This window comes from Diceros bicornis, chromosome 27, assembly GCF_020826845.1.
Source record: "Diceros bicornis minor isolate mBicDic1 chromosome 27, mDicBic1.mat.cur, whole genome shotgun sequence".
NCBI classification, from domain to species: domain Eukaryota; kingdom Metazoa; phylum Chordata; class Mammalia; order Perissodactyla; family Rhinocerotidae; genus Diceros; species Diceros bicornis.
Window position 1 is genome coordinate 27,803,070 of NC_080766.1, and position 21,784 is coordinate 27,824,853.

The 21,784-nt window shown below is 38.8% G+C and overlaps 1 long non-coding RNA gene across 1 annotated transcript in view; it reads left to right on the top strand.

The window, feature by feature from the left end:
- Positions 1 to 15,264, top strand: part of LOC131392800 (uncharacterized) — a 214,016-nt gene extending 198,752 nt beyond the window's left edge. The window contains exon 3 of the long non-coding RNA XR_009215787.1: positions 15,206 to 15,264. This is a non-coding gene — a long non-coding RNA (uncharacterized LOC131392800). The remainder of the gene's footprint in view (positions 1 to 15,205) is intronic.
- Positions 15,265 to 21,784: the final 6,520 nt, after the last annotated feature.

Genomic DNA, 21,784 nt, shown 5'->3' on the forward strand with positions numbered 1-21,784 from the left:
GCTTCGTTACATAGGTATGATTGATTAATTCATTGGCCGTTCGCGATTGATTCAACCTTCAGCCCCTCTCTCCACCCCAGAGGTCCGGGGGGTGAGACTGGAAGTTCCAACCCTCTAATCACAAGGTTGGTTTCCCTGGCAACCAGCCTCCATCCTTAGGTGTGGTCCCAAAGTCACCTCATTAACATAATAAAAGACACCTTTGCTACTCTCATCACTTAGGAAATTTCAAGGGTTTTAGGAACTCTATGCCAAAACAGGGGTAGAGACCAATGTAAATTTTCTATTATCTCACAGGGAGAAACAATAGATGACTTTTAGATTTTTAAGTTGAATAATGAGGTAGATGTTAGCCTCATTCACTGAGATGAAGAAGGCTGAGGAAGGAAAGGTTTGGAGGTGGGGGATTGGAACAGTTGACAAATTTTGCACATGTTGAGATGCTTATTCATGTATCCAAGGGGAGATGCCAGGTAAGCAATTGGGATATCACTCAGGATCAAGACTAAAGATATAAATTTGGGAATCATCAGTATATCGATGGTGTTATGGGTTAAATTGTTCTCCCCCCACCTCACACCCAAAGATATGTTGAAGTCCTAACCACCTTCGTACCTTAGAATGTCAACTTTTTTGGAAATATGGTCATTGCAGATGCAATTAGTCAAGTTAAGATGAGGTCATACTGGAGTATGGTGAGCCCTAAATCTAATACGACTGATGTCCTTATAAGAAGAAAAGAGACAGAGATACACACACATAAGAGAGAACACCATATGATGACAGAGGAAGAAACTGGAGTGATGAAGCTGCAAACCAAGGAAAGCCAAGGATTGCCAGCAAACCACCAGAAGCTAGGAAGAAGCAAGAAAGGATTCTCCCCTCCAGGTTCCAGAGGGAACATGGCCCTGCTAATGCCTTGATTTTGGACTTCTAGTCTCCAGAACTGTAAGACAGTAAATTTTTGTTGTGTTAAGCCACCTAGTTTGTGGTACTAGGCTATGGCAGCCCCAGGAAATTATAAGATGCTATTTAGGGGCAAGAACCTGGATGAAAGCACTCAAGGAGAGAATATATACAGAGAAGAGGGCCAAGAAATAAGCAATGTTGGTTGCTCAAATTTCTGACTGGTTTCTGACCCCAGTGATAACTCAGTGCTTCCTCCCACATAGACGAGCTTATGATACCCGACCTAGACCCTCCAGATATCTTGACCGTGGTTTCCTCTGGTGTTGTCCTCACGCTTCTGTCTTTTACAGCGAGCGAGTCATCCCAGTGCTGCCTTACCAAGACAAGAGAGAAAGGTTGGCAACCCTGTGAGGTACCGCTTTTATTACCATCTGTTAAAGATGTGTCTAATTCACAGCTAACAAGCAATGGGAGCTAGAATATTAAGATCAGAGGATTTCAAAACTCATTCTCTTTCTACTAGAACCTATTATGACAATTCTGAGAGAGGAAGCTTTTGCAACGTTATGAATACGGTGATATTCTTTCTGCTTTAGTGCACTCATGGACCCTCCTTCACAACATCTGATGCAATCCATGCTCCATATCATAGACCTAATGATTATCTACCTTCAATATGGGACATTTAAGCTGACAAGGAGGAAGTCTCACCTTCTGTCTCCTGGAATTAATGCCTCTGCTCTGTAGTTATCCAGCAAGTATACAAGGCCTCACTTAGATATTCCCTTTGATTATGAACAAAATATTATATACTTTACTGCAGGTTTGCCATCTCCCATTTCTCCATGACCACACATTTTCTATGTCTAATGTGAAAAGTAAGCAGGAATGCAGTAATGCTTCTCTTTTATAAAGTTAATTCAACCTTAGGAAGGTGAAGAGGAGTTAATTGTGGAACTGACATAAATCTAATGTTTTATCCTACCTATTCTCCAGATCATTTTAGAGGTTTCAGTTTTAGTTTAGAATCTTTTCTCAGACTCCCAAGCTTCAACCAGCTTTTCCTTCTATCCAAGGTTATTCCTCCCGCTTATGTTCTGACTTCTGTCTCCTATCTCCTAATTATAGTCCTCCTGAGAGAATTTTTTTTCTGTCTGTATCTCTTATTCTGCATTTTAGCATCTCTTTCTTTTTTCTCTGGCTCTTTTCCTCAGTTTGTAAACATGACTGCAGATGTTATAAACTGAGAAACTATGTAGTCTCTTTGGTAATTTTCACTGTTGTGCATAAGTTTTTGGCAAAGCTATGTCTCTACAGATTTTGTTGCTTCTTTGAGAGATGTGTTTCGGCTTTATGAATATATTTATAATGTAGCCTGCTTGTATACTGTAATTTAGATTGCATGTATTCTTGCTTGAGCAGCTGTTTTTTGGAATGAGGATCTCAGATGAAGAGGACTTCAGGAAAGAGACAGAGACATAATTTTAAACTTACAATGGAAAGAAACCAGAAAAGGAAGGCTATTTGTTTTTGTGTCTGAACATTTTTGTGGAACTTTGATTTCTTAGCAATGGTGTTGTCTAAGAGTGAATGACCTGGATGCTGAGAAATGACTACATGAAGGGCTAGAAATTCAGATACGATTGTCCTGTTGGGGCCAGAGGAAAAGACTACATCTCTGCCAGAGTAGAAGTCTCTCCTTATGGGAGAAGATAATCCCTCAGTTAATCAACTAGGAAAAATGGAGATCTTGTGACAAGAAAGCACAGTTCATGATAGGGAGAAAGGGAGGATTTTCTTTCAGGGTCTTAGGGCAAAAGAAACTATATTCAGAGATGTGACAGTAGTCAGGACACATGTAGAGGTGTGAGTTGGCACTGCCATGTGGAGTGTGGTCAGCAGCTGGGAATACTGCATGACTCTGAGAATGGGCATGAATCTGGAGGCTCTGAGACCATGTATATACAGCAGAGGTTGATAGTTACTCTCTGTGTTGTAATTTCCCCATTATCACTGAATCTTTAGTAAGGCATTAAAAGATCCAGCCTCGTCTTGGCAGTATGGTTTAGGATGTGGTCAGACAGACTTAGCATGGTGATAGCAGTGGTGGGCACCAGGCCAGGATGGCTGAACCTGGCAGAGTGGCAACCTTATGCTGAAGCAGCAGTGGCCAGCTCCATGAGAAGGCCAGTATATTTAGAAAGGACCATAGGAAACATAGATATAATATTATTAAGTCTCTAGGAGGGTAGATATGAGCTCAGAGTCATGGCACTTTGGGGCATACATAGACATGTGTCCTTTAAGCCTGCTCAATACAGCACTATCTTCAATACTGCTTCATTTCCCCTCCTGTTTCGCAAGAAAAAATATCTCTCTCCTCTAAGCCTGAAAATATGCAATGAAAAAATAATGATCATACTCTAAATCATTGACATGTTGAACATTAAAATGATGTCAAGAAAAGCATATTAACTTTATTTTATTTGAAAAATTTCATAATATCTTTCTGCATAAAATACTTAATTCCTCTTTTAATTACCTATAACTTAAAGAATTAAGTTGAAAGGAGGATATATGAGAGAAAGATAAAGAATGCAACCCCACTATTATAGAAAGTTCATCTATTTCCATGGTAGTTATAACTATTTCCATCATAATATCAACATCTTCTGACCAAAATAAAAATGTCTCTTTGGACATAAGCTCTTTTGGGATAAAAAATATTTCGTAATATCATACATTTTAGAAATCTTTGTGGGGATATACATAGCTCATGGAAACATGCAGATGGCCAGCCATAGACAGTAGTCCACAAGAACTGATGAAAATCCACTTGGGACAAATAACCATTACTGCTAATTCGGTAAAATTTTGTGGCCTGCTTTTTGTTTTGTTTTGTTTTTTAATAAAGAAGACTGACATCAAACCTATGGTGCAATATTAATGTGTGGGAATGAGCATCTTTAATCTGTCAAGTAATAAGACTAGAGATAAAGCATTTCACATGCATTACTGACTACACTCTGGAGCTTTGCCACTATTTTGGGAGACGAAGCTGATTTGGATGATATCATTCCTTGTAGTTAAGTTTCTCTGTGAATATTTTGCTGTGAATTCAAGTCATATGCCTTTTATTCACTTGGAATAAATATACCCTGAAGGATCATCTTGACTCCTAGAATCGTTAGTGATTTTTATTGATTCTTAAGATGCGTGCAATTTTATTAGCTAGTCTTAGAGATCCAGTATAAATTCAACTTCATTGACATTTTATCCAGGAATGTGTTTACCACGTATCCATCTTGTGGTTACTACATTTTTAAGCACCCACTCCACTTTCAGACTATCTCTCTCCACTCTCTGTCAGCAAGTGAATAGGGAATTAAAACTCACTTTAATATTATACAAAGCAAAACATAATTAAGAAAATGTGTAAAAAATTAAAAAGCTGCAATCCTCATAATACAGTTCAAAGCTAAATAGAAATGATTTTTTAATTATATGCTCATTTGAATTATGTGCCACAGCTTCCCAAGAGAGATGTCTGTTTAAATCCAAGGACTGACCTCAGCACTTCACTATGACACCATGGGTAGGGTAAAAGAAAGTAGGATTACCCTTCTCCTTCCTCTCCCCCCTTTATACTTGCCCAGGCCTGAGGATAGACTATGGTAAGAACATGGCCCCCACTATTCTCAATCCAACGTACATTCCTCTTCTCAAGAGTGTGCTCATTCTGGGGCATTGGTGGGGGAAGGATCTATTATTGAACTGAACTCCCTATTCTTATAGGGAATCTCAAACATTGCTCCTGTTTTTTTGTTTTTATTTTTTTGTCTTTTCCTGCTGAAGACAATTGGCCCTGAGCTAACATCGGTGCCAATCTTCCTCTATTTTGTATGTAGAACACTGCCACGGCATGGCTTGATGAGCAGTGTGTAGGTCTGTGCCCAGGATCCAAACCCGTGAACCCCGGGGCCACCAAAGCGTAGCGCATGAACCTACTATGCCACTGGGCTGGCCCCACATTATTCGTGTTTTGAGACCCATCTGCCTACCACATTCAGTTCATCAGCCTTTTTGTAGTTCTGTAGGGCTAGCAGATTTGCTTTTTGGGAAAGTGGGTAGCTCTTGGCTTTATCCAGCCAGCTAAATCTTTTATCACTCATTTGTCTGTTTCCCAATTTCAAAAGTTTGTTGACCTCTCTGCTCTTGTCTCTTCTACTACCCTCTTTATACTTGTAGGATTATGACTTCTACCCTTTTTTATCTCTTTACTGTCATTTTGGTTAGATTCCTGAAGGCAGCATGAGAGAATGCATCTGTGCAAGCCCCCACTCTTAGACAGATGTCTCTGAGACAGTATTTTGAACGAGAGGAAAATAAGTCTTTGCTCTTTGTCTCTTTCTCTGCAATCGCTCTCCTTTATTTCCGTCTCACTTGTGCCTTGAAAGGTACCTATGAATTTCTTAACCAGCTGTCAGTTCATCTCCAAGGCATTAGTTGATAGCAGCTTAAAGAATTAGCCTATGTAGGAACATTTCATATATTTTTTTCGTACTCTGGAAGGAATACATTCTTTTGGCAGCAAGAAAAATGATACAAAAATATACAAAGGAATAGCAGAATTTCTTTTAAATGAGAGTCTAAAAGACCAAAAAGACATTCAGACCACCAAGAAATAAATAAATCTTAATTGAAATTTCAGGCTGAGCCAATTGCTTAGGGATAGAAGATTATCTCCAATCTAATCTGATTAACCTGGATCAATTCAGACAACCTACTCCTCTCTGAGATTCAAGCAGCTGGTCTGTTATTAACCAAAAGTTTCCCATTGTAGATCAACAACTGGGTGAACCAAAAAGGGATTATATAATGAAGCACATCTTTTTTCCACCAAGTCAGTATCTTTTACGCTGGGGCTACTTTTTAATTGATTAGCCTGGGTGACATTTCTAAGTAGTGTTTATACTCCAAAAGATTAGGGAAAGAAATGTGTTTTTCAAAACTTCTAAGTGTCAGTTCAAATTTAAGAAAAAATACATTTTTAAAAGCATTTCAGTTGAGGACGTAAAGATGGGTTAAGAAAATAACTTGATAGTCAATTGTGTGAGATCTCTGAGAAAAATAACTAAAGCAGCTCTCTTTTGAATTACTATTTGTGTTTTATATGCCTTAAAGCTCTGATAGCTGGAGAGACCCTGAAACCAACATAAGAAAAAGTTCTTGAATGTGTTCATAAATCCTTGAAAAAATAAATTTTTGAGTGTATTATTTCTTCATAAAGTAGACAGAAAATGAAACAAACCTCCCAAATCCCAAAGAAAAAATAAGCAGTAATTAAAAATCTATTATTAAACAGTGAGAAGAGTAAAATTTATTTTTATGGCTCTCTGGAAATAATGAAAATGTTTTTTAAAGCTATATATGTAGCAATATTTACTATAAGCCAGCTCCATGTACAGAACATTCCCAAATGAAAATTTTGGAAATTTTATCTGATGTTAAATCTTTAACAAAAAAGCTGACATAGTAATATTCTTAAATCCTCTTAGGAAAATCACAGTGTTCAGGCTTTTATCCTGTTTTACCTTAAAAGAGAAACTTCTTAGGTTAGATCATCTTTCTAGTTTTGATCTAGGGTTAAATAAAAAGCTTGCTTATTGAATACCATCATTTAATAACTGTGTCTGGAGTGCTGAGCTGAAGACAATGAGACCCAAAACAAAAATTCTGATTTAGTCGCAGAATTTCCCACATTATTTGAGATTTTTTAATCTTATCACAAAGTATTCCTTATCTGCCTTCAGGAGTAAACCTCAAGCAGGCCTGAAGTCTGGAAAATTGACTCCTGCCTCTCAGGAAATGTTTAGAAACATGGTGGGGGTTGCTTTACACTGGATTCCTACACCTGTTCAGCAGGCAGAGCCGTCGTCTGAGTCTCCCCAACAATTCAGTGGGGAGAAGGAGGGAGAAGAGGGCCTGAAACCTCTAATTGAATGCATGAGAGGGCCGGCCCCGTGGCTTAGCGGTTAAGTGCGCGCGCTCCACTGCTGGTGCCCCGGGTTGGGATCCCGGGTGCACACCCACGCACCACTTCTCCGGCCATGCTGAGGCCACGTCCCACATACAGCAACTAGAAGGATGTGCAGCTATGACGTACAACTATCTACTGAGGCTTTGGGGGAAAAATAAATAAATAAAATTATAAAAAAAAAAAAGAATGCATGAGAAAATTTCCAACCTGATTGTATTCCTTCTCCTTGCAGATGGAATCATGCACAGCTGTGCATCCCCAGCTCTTTCCATGATAGTCCTGGGAATTGAGAAACTGTACCTCTGTGTAATCTTGTCCAGATGAAACCAGGTCCATGTATTTCCATATCTTTTGCTGTCAGCTTAGCCCTTTTAAGTGTACGTATTGACTTCTTTCTATCAAGGACATCACCATTTCATGTGATAACAATGCACTACTGCTAACAGAGCATTCAAGACATTGGAGCATTTTATTGGAAACAGATCTGCTTTCTGGAAGGATAAAATTTAGCCTCTGAAATGGCAGGAAAGGTTGCAAACTTGTACTTTTAGATCAACATGGGAAATACTGTTAACTTTTTCTGTTAAGATCCTGCTCTTCTATCCTTTCTTCAGCAGATCTATTGAATCACTCTGAATTAGTTTGATCATTAAGATATTAAGATATCTTAATTAAGATATTAAGATATTATTAGGTATTAAGACATTATTAGGGGCCGGCCCCGTGGCTTAGCGGTTAAGTGCTCGCGCTCCGCAAGTGGCGGCTTGGGTTTGGATCCTGGGCGTGCACCGACGCACCGCTTCTCTGGCCATGCTGAGGCCATGTCCCACGTACAGCAACTAGAAGGATGTGCAACTATGACGTACAACTATCTACTGGGGCTTTGGGGAAAAAAAATTAAAAAAAAAATAAGAAACCTATTAAAAAAAAAAAAAAGATATTATTAGGGCCGGCCCCTGGCTTAGCAGTTAAGTGCTCGCGCTCCGCTACTGGTGGCCCAGTTTGGATCCCGGGCGCGCCCCGACCCACCGCTTGTCCGACCATGCTGAGGCCACGTCCCACATACAGCAACTAAAAGGATGTGCAACTATGATGTACAACTATCTACCGGGGCTTTGGAGAAAAAAAGGAGGAGGATTGACAATAGATGTTAGCTCAGAGCCGGTCTTCCTCAGCAAAAAGAGGAGGATTAGCATGGATGTTAGCTCAGGGCTGATCTCCCTCACACACACACACACAAAAGATATTATTACCTTGGGCAGTGGGTGACTTCCACTATGTCAGACCTCTCCAGTTTCTAGGGGAATTCTTCTGTGACACCTCTCTCCCACAGTGAAGTGTCAGAGCTCACTTGTACCAGCCGATTGTGTGCATCTCTTCCCAACTTTGCATTCATCAGAGGCAAGTTGGTAGCATAAATCAACCACAATGGGAATATTTACACCATTATAATTGGCCATTGTTACAAATCAGGCTTTTATTGCCCTCCTCTCCCTAAGCAGGTTATTAAACATTTACCAGCATACCACTGTCCTCGAATTATCTATATGTTCATACACATTCTGATCTATTTAAATGTTATCCTTTAGCATAAATAGTAAAAAGGATCAAACTGAAAATATTTTTTCAAAGCAACTTCTCTCGTCCTGAGAAAAGATCGGATACGCGCACTCTCCAATGGTTGCCTGGTCCTTCACTCAACATGCTTAACTGTTTGTGATGTTAATTCACAGAATTAAGAATCTGGAAATTCAGCTGCTTCAGTGTCTCCCAAACATTCTGGCTTAAATTCTTTTTACTCTAATATACTTTCTGAAAGATCCTCTTAGGAACTTGTTGAATCATGTTCCCTTTTGAGTGGTTTAGTACCAAGAAAGAAAATTTCTTATTACAGTAGTCCCCCTTATTCATTGTCTCACTTTCCATAGTTTCAATTACCCACAGTCAACTGTGGTCCAAGTATTAAATGGAAAATTCCAGAAATAAACAATTCATGTTCTAAATTGCACGCTGTTCTAAGTAGTGTGATGAAATCTTGCGCCGTCCTGCTCATCCTGCCAGGGATGTGAATCATCCCTTTGTCCAGTGTATACACTACTTACCTGGTAGTCACTTAGTAGCCATTTTGGTTATCAGATAACCGTAGCAGTATCGTAGTTTTTGTGTTCAAGTAACCCTTATTTTACTTAATAATGGGCCCAAAGCACAAAGTAGTGATGCTGGCAATTTGGATATGCCAAAAAGAAGTTACTGTTGTTAATTTCTTACTATACCTAATTTATAAATTAAACTTTACCATAGGTAAGTATGTATGGGAAAAAATATAGTATATACAGAGTTCCATACTAACCATACTGTGATTTCAGGCGTCCACTGGGGTTCTTGGAACATATGCCCTGACATATCCCCTGCTGATAAGGGAGGACTACTATATTATGAAATATTTCACATGTAATACAAGACACAGTGATATTATAATGACTGCTTATGTGTTGGTAGCCCAGCTTAAACAAATTAGTTGAAGCTTCCTGTCTCTTATCCTCCTTTCATTTCTGTGGAAGTAACTATTATCCTCCATATGATATTTATCATTTCTATATATTTCTTGATACTTTTTCTATATAATATGTGCTCTTCCTTTATTGCTTTAAATATTTAAATAAAAAGTATCGTAACATTCTTTTAAACTTTTTTCCTCAATATTTTATTTGTAAGAATTATCCAAGTAGATAAAGCAGCTAATATTTAGTTATTTTCATGCTATATAATGTTCAGTTTAAGGATATATATCACAATTCATCCATTCTTCTATTGACAACACATTTATGCTGTTTTGACTTTTTGTTTTTATAAAAAGTGCTGCTATGATCATTTTTGTAGATGTCTCCTTATGCACATATCTGAGAATTTCTTTAAAATATATCACCAGGGGTGGAATTACTGGATATTGGAGAATGTGCCTCTACAACTTTCTTAAATATTGCCAAATTGCTCTCCATAGTGATTACAATAATTGACTTTCCATCCAGCAGAATATAAGAGTTCTGGTTGCTACATAATTTTCCTTACATGTGCTGCCATTACATTTAAATTTTGGGTGGTATGATGGATGGGAAATTAACAAAGTGGTTTTAAGTAAAAACATATTAGATCCACACAAAGTAGTAGGGGAGCCCCCAAACTGGAAAAACCCAAAGGTACTGTCACAAGAGAATGGATAAACAAACAACAATGTGCTCATACAAGAGAATACGTACCCCTTAGCAATGATAAATAGATACCACTTAGCAATAAAAAGAAATGAAGTACTGCTACATAAAAATATGGGTAAATCACAAAAAGGTCATAGAAATTATCACACTGGTCAGCTCTTTTAAGTGTAGAAAACTGCCTGACAAGGGTGCGAAGGAGCTTTCTGGGCTAATGGAAATATTCTATATGGTTTGAACATTGGGAGTCGGTTGCACAGATATATACATTTGTCAAAACTCATTGAACTGTCCATTTAAGATCTGTACATTTTATAGACTATAAATTATACATCCATTTTTTAAAAGAGTATTGGAAGACAATAATAGTGTAGATAAAAGAAAAAATATTGAATATGAATATCCACAACCTTTTCCCCACCTCCACATAAAGAAAAAGAGTCGTTTATTGCTTGAGCAACTCCCAGAGTTGCCTTTTTATTTTATTATTGTTATTAAAATATAGTTGATCAGAACAATGGACGCAACTGCAAAGATTTAGGGAGAAAAAATTGGGGAGGAGCTGGGTGGAGAGAGAAGGGAGATTGGAGGCAACTACCTTACCACGTTGTGTAAGATATTGAAAGACAGTCAGAGATAAAGAGATTTTAACACATTTTGCTCAGAGTTAAAAATATAGTCCCTCTTTAATGTTTTCCAAAAGCAGCAGTAAAAATTTAAATTGCCTTCCAGTCTCTTTTGGGTGTCACACTGTGCTTCATCTAAATGTATTCTCTCTGCTGAAATAGACCAGGAAACAGTGTCTCCAGAGACCAACTAGTGTGATATGTTAAATTTTAGTACATTTTTATGACTATTCTTAAGACACATAACACATGTTGTAGCCTTTTTTCAATGATAAGTGACATCCAGTGGTTAATTTATTTGAAATTAATTATACTGAAAAAGTGCGATTTCAAAATAAATAATAAATAATGATGTATTTTATTTTGGAAATAAAATTTATGTGGAATATTAAGTACTATGGTATTGAAAATATACAAAAGCAACTTTCATTATCTGCTATTGGGAAATCTTGCAATTTGTAATTTTTTTTCATAATTTTCTGTTTTGTTTTTAGATGAACAGGAGAGGTCATTTAAGATTATTCCCATCATGCTTTGTAAATATGCTCTGTGAGCTTCGGTAATCATTATTTCCAAAAAGGTAAAGGTCAGATTAGAGGTATTCCATCCCTGTGTTTTGTCTTTTTATTATTGATTTTTTAACCTCAAAGAATCATTTTAAAATGCTACTAAGAATTTTGGTCAGCTGGTTCCAGTAACTATTACCCTGAAATAAAATTTTAGATATTTGTCCTTTGTATGCCTTTCCTTATCTTTAATTCAAAATCATGGTTCCTTACGCTTCCTGCTTTTAATGAATGGTGTAATATGAGTATACCTTACACAGGATATGATCAAAGTTAAAAGTAGTAAAAAAAAATGAAGCCATCACACCCTTCAAAACTACTATGGTGTTCAGTCAGGTACAATTGAGTCATAAATCCATGAGCGATGCTCAGGGGCATAACAGATCACTCACCTGATCTCTATCAGCTCACTCCATGTTCTGTTGTAAAGATAAACTGCTTAAATTTTGTTTTATGAATTAATTAACAAGGCAGAAATGGAAACAGTCATGAACTTTCTGGAATGCTTTGACACACTGCTGCTGGTCATTCATAAGTCACAGTTTGTAAAAAGTTATCTAGTTCATGCTCTTGATCTTGGGCAAGATAAAATCAGCCCTGTAAATAACATATTCCCTACCCAAATTTCCTAAGATATATAAGCATAATGTGCAAAGATCATGACATGGTAGACATAATCCAAATGAGTATATTTATGTATTTTCCAATTGATCGATAAGGACATTAAGGCACGTATATGAGGCTAATCAGTGAGCAAGACAATTCATAATAAAACGCACTTCTGGGTGTTTATCCAAAAGAACTGAAAACAGGATTTCAAAGAGATGTTTGCGCTTCCATGTTCATTGCAGCATTATTCATGACAGCCAAGAGGTGAAAACAACCTAAATGTCCATCAATGGATGAATGGATAAAGAAAATGTGGTAGATACATATAATGGAATATTATTCAGCCTTCAAAAAGATGGAATTCCTGTCATATGTGACAACACAGATGACTTTGGAGGACATTGTGCTAGTGAAAGATGCTAATCACAGAATGATGAATCTGTATGATTCTACTTATAAGAGAGGGTCAAAGTACGAGTTAAACTCATAGAAGTAGAAAGTAGAATGGTAGTTACCAGGGGCTTGGGGAGGGGGAAGCAGGGAGTTGCTATGCAATGAGTCATGCAAGATGAAAAAGTTCTAGAAATCTGCTATACATCAATGCTCATATAGTTAACAATACTGTACTGTTCACTTAAAATTTTGTTAATATGGTAGATTTCATATTGTGTGTTTTTTTTTTACCACCATGAAAAATGCTAAATATATGTATTAAATACCATTTTGTGTTCATTATTTGTAGGTGGTTGTTTATATGAGTTTTAATAGCTGTGAGGGAGCAAACCCCTTAGTAGCTACCTTAGTAGTACCTTAGTAGGGGTAGCTTCAGCAGAGTTTGGGCTTTCAGGGCAAGAAGGACATGTCACAGACAGGTTCCCCAGGCAGACTGACTTCAGAGTTCGGGAAGCGGCTGCGAGGAGTGCTCTTAGGATCAACACTGTGGGAGAGGGAAGGAAGTAGAATTGGGCAGAGAGAGAAGCCAAGTTCTCTTGTAACCACAACCAGGCCTCTGCCAACTTGGCAGGTAGCCAGAGCCAGAAGGCCCATCAGGGCTGACCCAAATAGGGCCAAGAGATCAGGCCTCCATTACCTTACATCCACCAGTCATTGGACGCTGGCAGCCTTTGGGACATGACTTTGATCTCTTCTGTGGAAGGTAACCACATGGAGGCTGGTGAGATGGGAGATCTTGGAGGTGGGGAGGGAATGCTCAGTCCTGGGAAAGGCGCACATCAGTCCAGAAGGGGATCCATGAACCAAATCGTAGAATCCACTAGGGGGGGTTGAGAGAAGTGAAGACAGGCTATTGAGAGGTTAAAGGGATGCAGAAAATGAGATAAGAAAGAGGGAAATGGACGAACAGGAGGTAGGTAGTAATGTTGCCCTTTTGAAGAACAAAAGATGTGGGTTGGAACCTAGAACTATATTTCTGAGTCTGAAAAGAAGTTTGCCCAAATGAGAGTTTATACACATGTCTGTATTTAAAGTTGTGGTATTAGTCTAGGAACTCTGGTTTACCTGAACATGGTTAAGTATATGTTACAAGCACAATTTATTATTATTTTTGAAATAAATGCCATTTAATATAAAATCTAGTGTAACTTTCTGCCTTTAGATCTGTGGCTAAATATTTGCTCTTGTTATGATAATTATCTATCTCCCTGATGCATGTTTTACTTGTGTAGCACAAGTTCTTAATGAAAAATTTTCTTTACCCACTAATCTCCTCTTGGAGGTAATAATAGCAATTATACATCCTTCTTGCTCATACATAATACATGAATATTACAGAAATAGGTTATTGAAGTATTTCACTTGTCTCCTGTATCACCTTTTCAGCTGATGTGTAGTAAGTAGAAATTTAATATACAGGTGTTTTCTTCCACGTTTATGCCCCAATTGGAAATCTAGGTTGCATACGTATAAAAGAGAGTTTAAGGATGTTAGTTAATTTTTGGAATAAATAGTGTATTAGACTGGATTCCAGTCCTTGCCCTGCTATTAACTTTGTGTGGGACATTGATCAAGAAGTTTTATCTCTCTTGGTCTCATTTATTATTTGTAAAATGTAGCTTTGGATTGCATGATTTATAATGACACTTCCAGGCCCCCATTTCATTGTCTGCTGAATGAATAGATAGAAATTTTGAAAGAAAACCTTTTCTCAAGGACAATGGATTTTTCCTTATTGACCATAGTTCAGCATACACAGATGATTTTGGTGCTCAACAAAGTTTCAAACATTGCACTTTTGTTTGGTTTCATAACTTAAAACCAGTTCAAAGCTGTAGTAGGATCAATTATGTGCACCTATAAACTCATATGTCATAAAATCTAGTAGTTTCATTATTTTCCATAATTGATCAAGAATTCCTAACAACCCTCCATTGCCACCGAGGGCAAGAAAAATTCACACTCCGTTTCAGGTCCGTTTCTCTGTCCCCATCCTACGTCCCAAGTGAGAAGACAGTTTACATGTTTCCATGGGGATAAGAGGAGGGGGCCAGATCTAAGTGAGATTGTTGTGTGTCCTCAGGACTCTCATGGGTCTCTCATCTAGCTGGCCACCCACTTTGGTGTCTCCTGCCCTATGGCTGGTTGCTCTGGTTGTGTTGTGGTCTGTGTTTCCTCCCCTGCTGAAGTCTGAGGATTGAGAAACTACTTTGTAGGCTCCACTGTTCTGGTCTCTGGAACTGTGACTTCTGGCTGCTGGTTCCTTGTGAGGCATATTGATTGTCTTCAGGTACTAGCCGGGTATCTCCTCCAAAGCTTCCTGGAGCTGGGGATTTAACGGAGTCTTGATTGCCACCTCTACCTCCCAATCATTTGCAACTGATCCAAACACTGCCCCTCTGTGGGATTCTCTTGCCGTCCTGGATGATTTTTTTCAAGAGTCTGGAGAGTTGGCCCATGCTGTGAACAATCATCTGCTTCCTTTTCTAGGCACATGTAGAACTAGAAATTTCCACTACGCTGATCTCAAATCTAAGAGAAATCAGTAGGGTAATCTTTTTATTCTTCCAACTCATTATGCCAATCAGCTATTTCCAGCCTGCAAGGCACATTGTCATCTAAGGCCCTCATCTAAGGTGCCATAAACATACTCCAGGCCTCAGTGGGGACAAATCTCTACTGCCTTGGGCTTCCTCAACTTGTCTGGTTGTTTTTAGCAAAGTCATCCATTGCACAAGCCTGAACATGAATGTTTGACCTTCTGTACCTTCTTTTTCCCTCCTCTTCCCTCAGGCTTCACCTGGGACCTAGAAGATCTCTCCCGCTTCCCTTTTGGTCTGGCAGGAACTTCTATGTTGATGCTGTCCTCCCACTTCCCAAAGTGGCATTCATCTTCTACCTTCCCTGGAGGCATGATGGTTATTAATAAGAAAGATACTTTGGGTAGTATTTGAAACGTATTCCCAGTACTAAAGCATGTAGCTAAATCCTCTTAAAACTGAAAGACAAGTTGCTGCATCTTATATTAACGAGAAGGAAAAATGCTTCACGGGCCCCGTTAATTTTGATGGCAATGTACATCACACTGGGGACGCTGCTCTGACCACTTCCTGGGTGACCCTGTAAGCTGCTGGGCTTAAGTGTGGCCCAGAGAAGCTTCTTCAGCAGGTCCTGTAGGGCAAGCAGCTCTGCCATTTGGACCTTTTGAACCAACAGAATCAATTTTGCTTGAACTTTCTGCAGCTGATTGGATTGTTCTGTGGTTCCTCTAGCAAATCCCAGTGGAAGAATTACTGCGAGGCCTCCAGGGCAGCATGTTTCAAACTCATTGTGACCCATTAGTGAGTTGTGAAATCCATTTAATAAGTCTTGAACAACATTTAAAAAAATATGAAGGAGGATAGAATAGAAAGAAAAATGTCAGAGTACATTGCCTTTAGTAAGGGCAACATTTATTGAAACTTGTTTATTGTGCTCAAGATCTTCTGAGTGCATCGTACCGGATTACAAATTAAAATGCATTTCTTACAGAGTCCTGAGGCCACAATTTTTGAAAGCCACTTCTTGAGGATATTTGAGCAAAGTCGTGCCTGCATGATCAAATAACTTATTTCCTTTCAAGAAAGAGCTCTTGGCTTGCTACTGGGAACTGCAAGATAGAGACTGGGTCCCTGATGGTAACACTAGTGGATCATATCGCTCTTCATGAATTGGGTGTTATCTGATTCACCAGTCCACAAAATAGGGCCTGCCCAGCACGCTGTGTCATAAAATGGAAGTGGCCTATATAGGATCAGGCACTCTCTGATCCACAGCACACAACTTAGTCATGGAAATAGATTGTTCTCACCCCCAGCGTGCATCCCACTGCACAAGTGCCACCTGTCACATTACCCACTGCTAGCATCTCGTGAGGAGTTCCGTTTGATCTATTGACTGAGGAAAAAAGAGAGAATAAATCCTAGTTTACAGATGGTTGCTCCCAAAATTCTAAAATTGGCTGTAAGTAGGTGTGCAACTTTACAACCTCACCAGGTGTAACTCTGATAGACAGTGGTGAATGAAATTCTTTCCAGAGAAAGGAAAGTAGTCAGAGCTTTCCACTGGATTGTCCATTTTGCCTGGAAAAAGGTCTGAAGTAAAGGTTAGCATTATTTCCTTGGTCTTGCTGGTTGGTCTGGGATATGAAGATTAGGGACAAAGAAAGTTGGGGAAGAGGTACGTGGATGAGCCTAGAGCATGAGGTTATTTGTGTTCCATGTAAATGCTCGCCGCTATGGACTGAATGTTTACGTCCCCCGAGAATTCATATGTTGAAGCCCTAATGTGATGTAATGGAAGATGAGGACTTTGGGAGGTAATTAGGTCATGAGAGTGGAGCCCTCATGATAGAATTAGTGTCCTTATAAGAAAAGGAAGAGAGCCAGTCCTCCCTCTGCCTTCTGCCATGTGAGGACACAGCAAGAAGACAGCCATCTGCAAATTAAGAAGAGTGCTCTCACTAGACATGGGATCTGCCGAAGACTTGATCTTGGACTTCCCAGACTCCAGAACTGTAAGAAACAAACGTTTGCTGTTCAAGCCCCTCAGCCCGTGGTAATTTGTTATAGCAGCCCAAGCTGACTAAGACACCCACTCAAGGGGTCTGTCTGAAGAGACAGCTCTTAATAATCAGGTGGAAAAGATTATCTGTTCTGCGGATGTCAGTCAGCCTCCTTCTCCAGCAACCCCAACACTTCCTTAATGGTGTTAAAGGGGCCACGGCAGCAGAAATGCATAAATTTAGTAATATGGACTTCCCCTTAGCAAGGCTTATCCGACCATTGGAGGCACAATTTGCCATCAGCAGAAAATAAAACCTGAGCCCATGTGGCAGATGTTACTGACTGCCTACTCAGTAGTTATACCTTGAGAGAAGAGAGATATAAGAAATAAATATCTGCCCTTTTTTTCTGCCTTTGGTTATTGTTGCAGCACAGCGTGAAGCTCAGAACTGTGGCAGCCATTTTACCACCTGGAGAGGAGAGCCAAGAAAGTCATAGAAAAATTTGACTCAGAGACCTAGACATCTTTGAGCTGCTGAATTAATCAACCCTGGATTGTTGTGGCACAAGAGGATAAATCTTTATTGTTTAAGCCACTTTTTATTGAGTGTGTTAGTTTCATATGGCTGCTGTAACAAATGGCTACAAACTTAGTGGTTTAAAAACACAAGCATTTATTCTCTTACACTTCTGGAGGTCAGAATTCTAAAATCAGTTTTACTGGGCTGAAATCAAGATATAGGCAGGGTCACATTTTCTCCAGATGATCTAGGGGAAAATCAGTCTTCTTTTGTTTTCCAGCTTCTAGAGCTGCCTTCCTTGCATTCCTTGGCTTGTGGTCCCTTCCTCCATCTTCAAAGCTAGCAGGATAGCATCTTTAAATCTCTCTCTGCTTTCTCATGTTTTCTTCTGTCTCTGTACCCACATCTCCCTCTGCCTCCCTCTTATAAGGACACCTGATGATTATAGTTAGAGCCCACTTGGATAAACCACAATAATCTCCCAAGTCAAGATCCTAAACTTAATCACATGTGCAAAGTCCCTTTTCACCATAAAAGGTAACATTTGCAGGTTCTAGGGATTAGTATCTAGATATCTTTGGGGGCCGTTATTCAGCCTATCATCTTGGGCGCCCTGTCACTTGCATTTGAAAGCTTTCTAACGGGTACTCCCTTTAATATAGAACTGTACATGGAGGGTACCAGCAATTTCCCAGGCTCCAGGTTGATTACTTTGGGCTCCTTCCAACATGGAAGGAAATTTATCCTCCCTGACTTATGTCCTTATCCTAGATTTGGATTTTCTATCACTTCCTACCATGCCATAAATACCTTCATCCTTGAAATTAATGAATGTCTACAAGCTTCATCATAGCACTAAATGCAGCATTGCTTCTGACAAAGAACTCATTTTATAGTAAAAAAAAAAAAAAGAAGAAGAAGAAGAAGAAGATAGGGCTATGGCTCAGAGGATTCACTAGTCTTATCATGTCCCCTGTAAGTTGGAAGCTTTCAGTCTTCCAGAATAAAGAAAAGAATTATTGTGACCTAGTTATAGCCCAGCTGGGAGACTGTTTTTGCAAGATACAGTATGCACCAGAAGCCAATACGTACTGCTGATTGTCCCATTGCCAGAATATATTGATTCTGAGAGCAGGGCGTAGAAGTGAAGGCGGAAATTCCCGTATTTACACACGCATGCAAAACGTTGCTGGTCTCCCCTGACCCTGGGATATATTGGTCTGGAGATTTTCGAGAACAAGGAATAAATGCCCAAATCATGGGACACAATAGTTTCTTCAAATTGAGACTGGTCATTTCAGGCTTTTCAGCTACAGGATGAACATCCAAAAAAAGAAAAAGAAGAAAATAAAATAAAAGAAATGGTAGTATTTTCTAGGGTGATTTATCTTATCAAAGGGTAATAGGATTGTAATATGCATCCATATTTATTTACTTGTTTTGTAATGTGTATTTGTATATTATTTTATGTACAACCCCCCGCCCTTTGTGGTTAAAATGTAATTTAGGCCATACATCAAGGAATCCCAGAAGAAAACTGTGACTGAACTAGAGAAAGACTGCAACATCCCAGAGATGCTGCAGATGATTAGGTTTGGTGAAAATGATAACTCTGGCACATAGATTTGATAGAAGTTACAGTTTTGTCTGATAAGTTCAAAGACCAAATTTGCAGCAAAGCATAAGAGTGGCTATTAGGTTGGAGTATGCTCAGTGACCACGGCCCCTTGAATCTATCGGGTCTTTATTGATGAGGGAACATGTGCCAGGTAAACAGAAACATGATCTTTGACCAGTGATAATTTTTGCATAATCACATTGTTCATTGGATATAACTTCAAGATAAAATTCATTTATAAAACTACATAGCATATAAATAACAGTATTAAGCCATTTTGGGTAAATTTAAAAATACTTTATACATTAGAAGTTCCACAGGGACACACATACATTAAATTCATCAGAAGTCGTATCCTGTCCAAGATATATTTGCTCTCTCTGTCTTTAGAATTAACAATACAAAGGGAAAGAGGAGGCATGCGTGAAGCCTAAAGAAACATAGAAGTACAAGAAGTTCCATAGATGGATACTCTGCTGGTGGGCTTAAGAAAGAATGAGGTTGTTTGGGAAAGGTTTTTCAGAAGGTATAAGATCTGTTTCAAGGAAGAGAGGGATGCAAGACGGCAGGCAGGATGAAAAAAGCTGTTTAAGTGATATGGGGTTCAGAGGGAGACTAAGGTGGATAGGTGGAAGAGATAAAAATTAGTTTCCTTCCCGGGGCCGGCCCGGTGGCGCAAGCGGTTAAGTGCGCGCGCTCCGCTGCGGCGGCCCGGGGTTCGCTGGTTCGGATCCCGGGCGCGCACCGACGCACTGCTTGGTAAGCCATGCTGTGGCGGCGTCCCATATAAAGTGGAGGAAGATGGGCACAGATGTTAGCCCAGGGCCGTCTTCCTCAGCAAAAAAAAAGAGGAGGATTGGCGGATGTTAGCTCAGGGCTGATCTCCGCACAAAAAAAAAAAAAAAAAAAAAATTAGTTTCCTTCTAACAGCATTAGTTCCATTATTTTCAAGCAAATAACAAAAAGAAAAACATATTGTATTGGAAGGGCTGTTAAGATCTACACTATCTATTGTACCTTCTTTTCATTTTTTTAATTGTATTGATACAAATTAATTTTAGAAATCTTTTATCTACAAAAGAATTATTTGTTTGACTGATAGCATAAAATATTTTCATTACCATCACTGTGATTTGCCTGATGCATGGAGTGATTGGTTTAAAAACATCAGAAAACCTCTCACCTAATTATGCATTTAGTTGATGGACCGTGAAAGCTCCGAAGAGGCTCATTCTAGTTTATTGAATAAATAGGTATTTATGCGTGATAGCGTTATTCCAGTCTCTTGGGTGAAAGTTTATTTTAGAATTTTTCCAAAATATTTTTTAAATGCCTTTATATAATGGTAATATTATTATAATCTGAAAAAAGAGGTTGGCATTAAAATCAAAGAGATATTAGATATTCGGTGCTTGAATACTGAAAAGAGATAATTTAAAATTAATAAGGAATTTTACTTTTTCTAGAGATAATTCCTTGAATAACCTAGTAAGTAAAGAACTATTGTCAATTGCTCCCTCCATTTCTTCTACCATTATCTTTTATGAAAGAAAAAAAAATGTACATTTTTTTTTTTTTTTTTTTTTTTTTTTTGTGAGGAGATCAGCCCTGAGCTAACATCCGCCAATCCTCCTCCTTTTTTTTTTTTTTTGCTGAGGAAGACGGCCCTGGGCTAACATCGGTGCCTATCTTCCTCCACTTTATATGGGACGCCGCCACAGCATGGCTTACCAAGCAGTGCGTCGGTGCGCGCCCGGGATCCGAACCAGCGAACCCCGGGCCGCCGCAGCGGAGCGCGCGCACTTAACCGCTTGCGCCACCGGGCCGGCCCCAAAAAATGTACATTTTAAAAGCAACAATACCTGAAGGGATAATATAAAGGCATTTTATTAATGAAAAAATTATTAAAACTATAACCATTCTCTCTCTAAATTTAATCCTCAAAGCAAGTGGAAAAACAGAAAAAGGCCAAATGTTTCCCTAAGCTTTTTGGTCATACAAATTGGATTTTACTTGACTCTTAAAGGAGTTCCTCTTGGATTTACACAGTCATATTTAAATAACTAGCTCCCAAGTTCTCAAAGTGAGGGTCAAGTAATATGTTTCTAATTTCAGGAGGAGTTCCCCCCAGATTTATCCCAAATCCTCTAACATTGTGTATTTCTATAAGAAACTCGGCTAAGAGTATTATTCTGCTTAAATATGGAGCTATCTTTTATGTCCATAAAGCTCCTTTTGAATGCACTCAGACCCGTGTGAGGGTAGAGGATAAATGGGCTACGGGAAAAAATGATAATCTGATCCTCGGCTTTTCCATTAAAAAATAAAATAAAATGCAGCATTTCTGCGCCTTGTGAGAATGGTGTTGCTATGGAGACTGCCTTTATGAATCCCAATGAAATTGATGTTAGTAACACTCTGATTTTGACTGCCCATGAGTTAAGACTGCTTCTCATTCTTTAAACCTTTTTTTTCTTTGTTGAATATGCATCTCTAGGGCAGCAGAGCAAGGCATGTAAATCTGTAGGACAGTCATCTTTTCCGTAACAAAGTAGAAAATATGGAGATAAGACATTGGCATTTTCAAGGAAAAGGATGCACTTACACATTGTATGGAGAATATTCATAAAAATAGCATGTGGAGTAAAAGATAAAAAGCATAAGAAGTTTGAAAATTATTTTTCTGTGT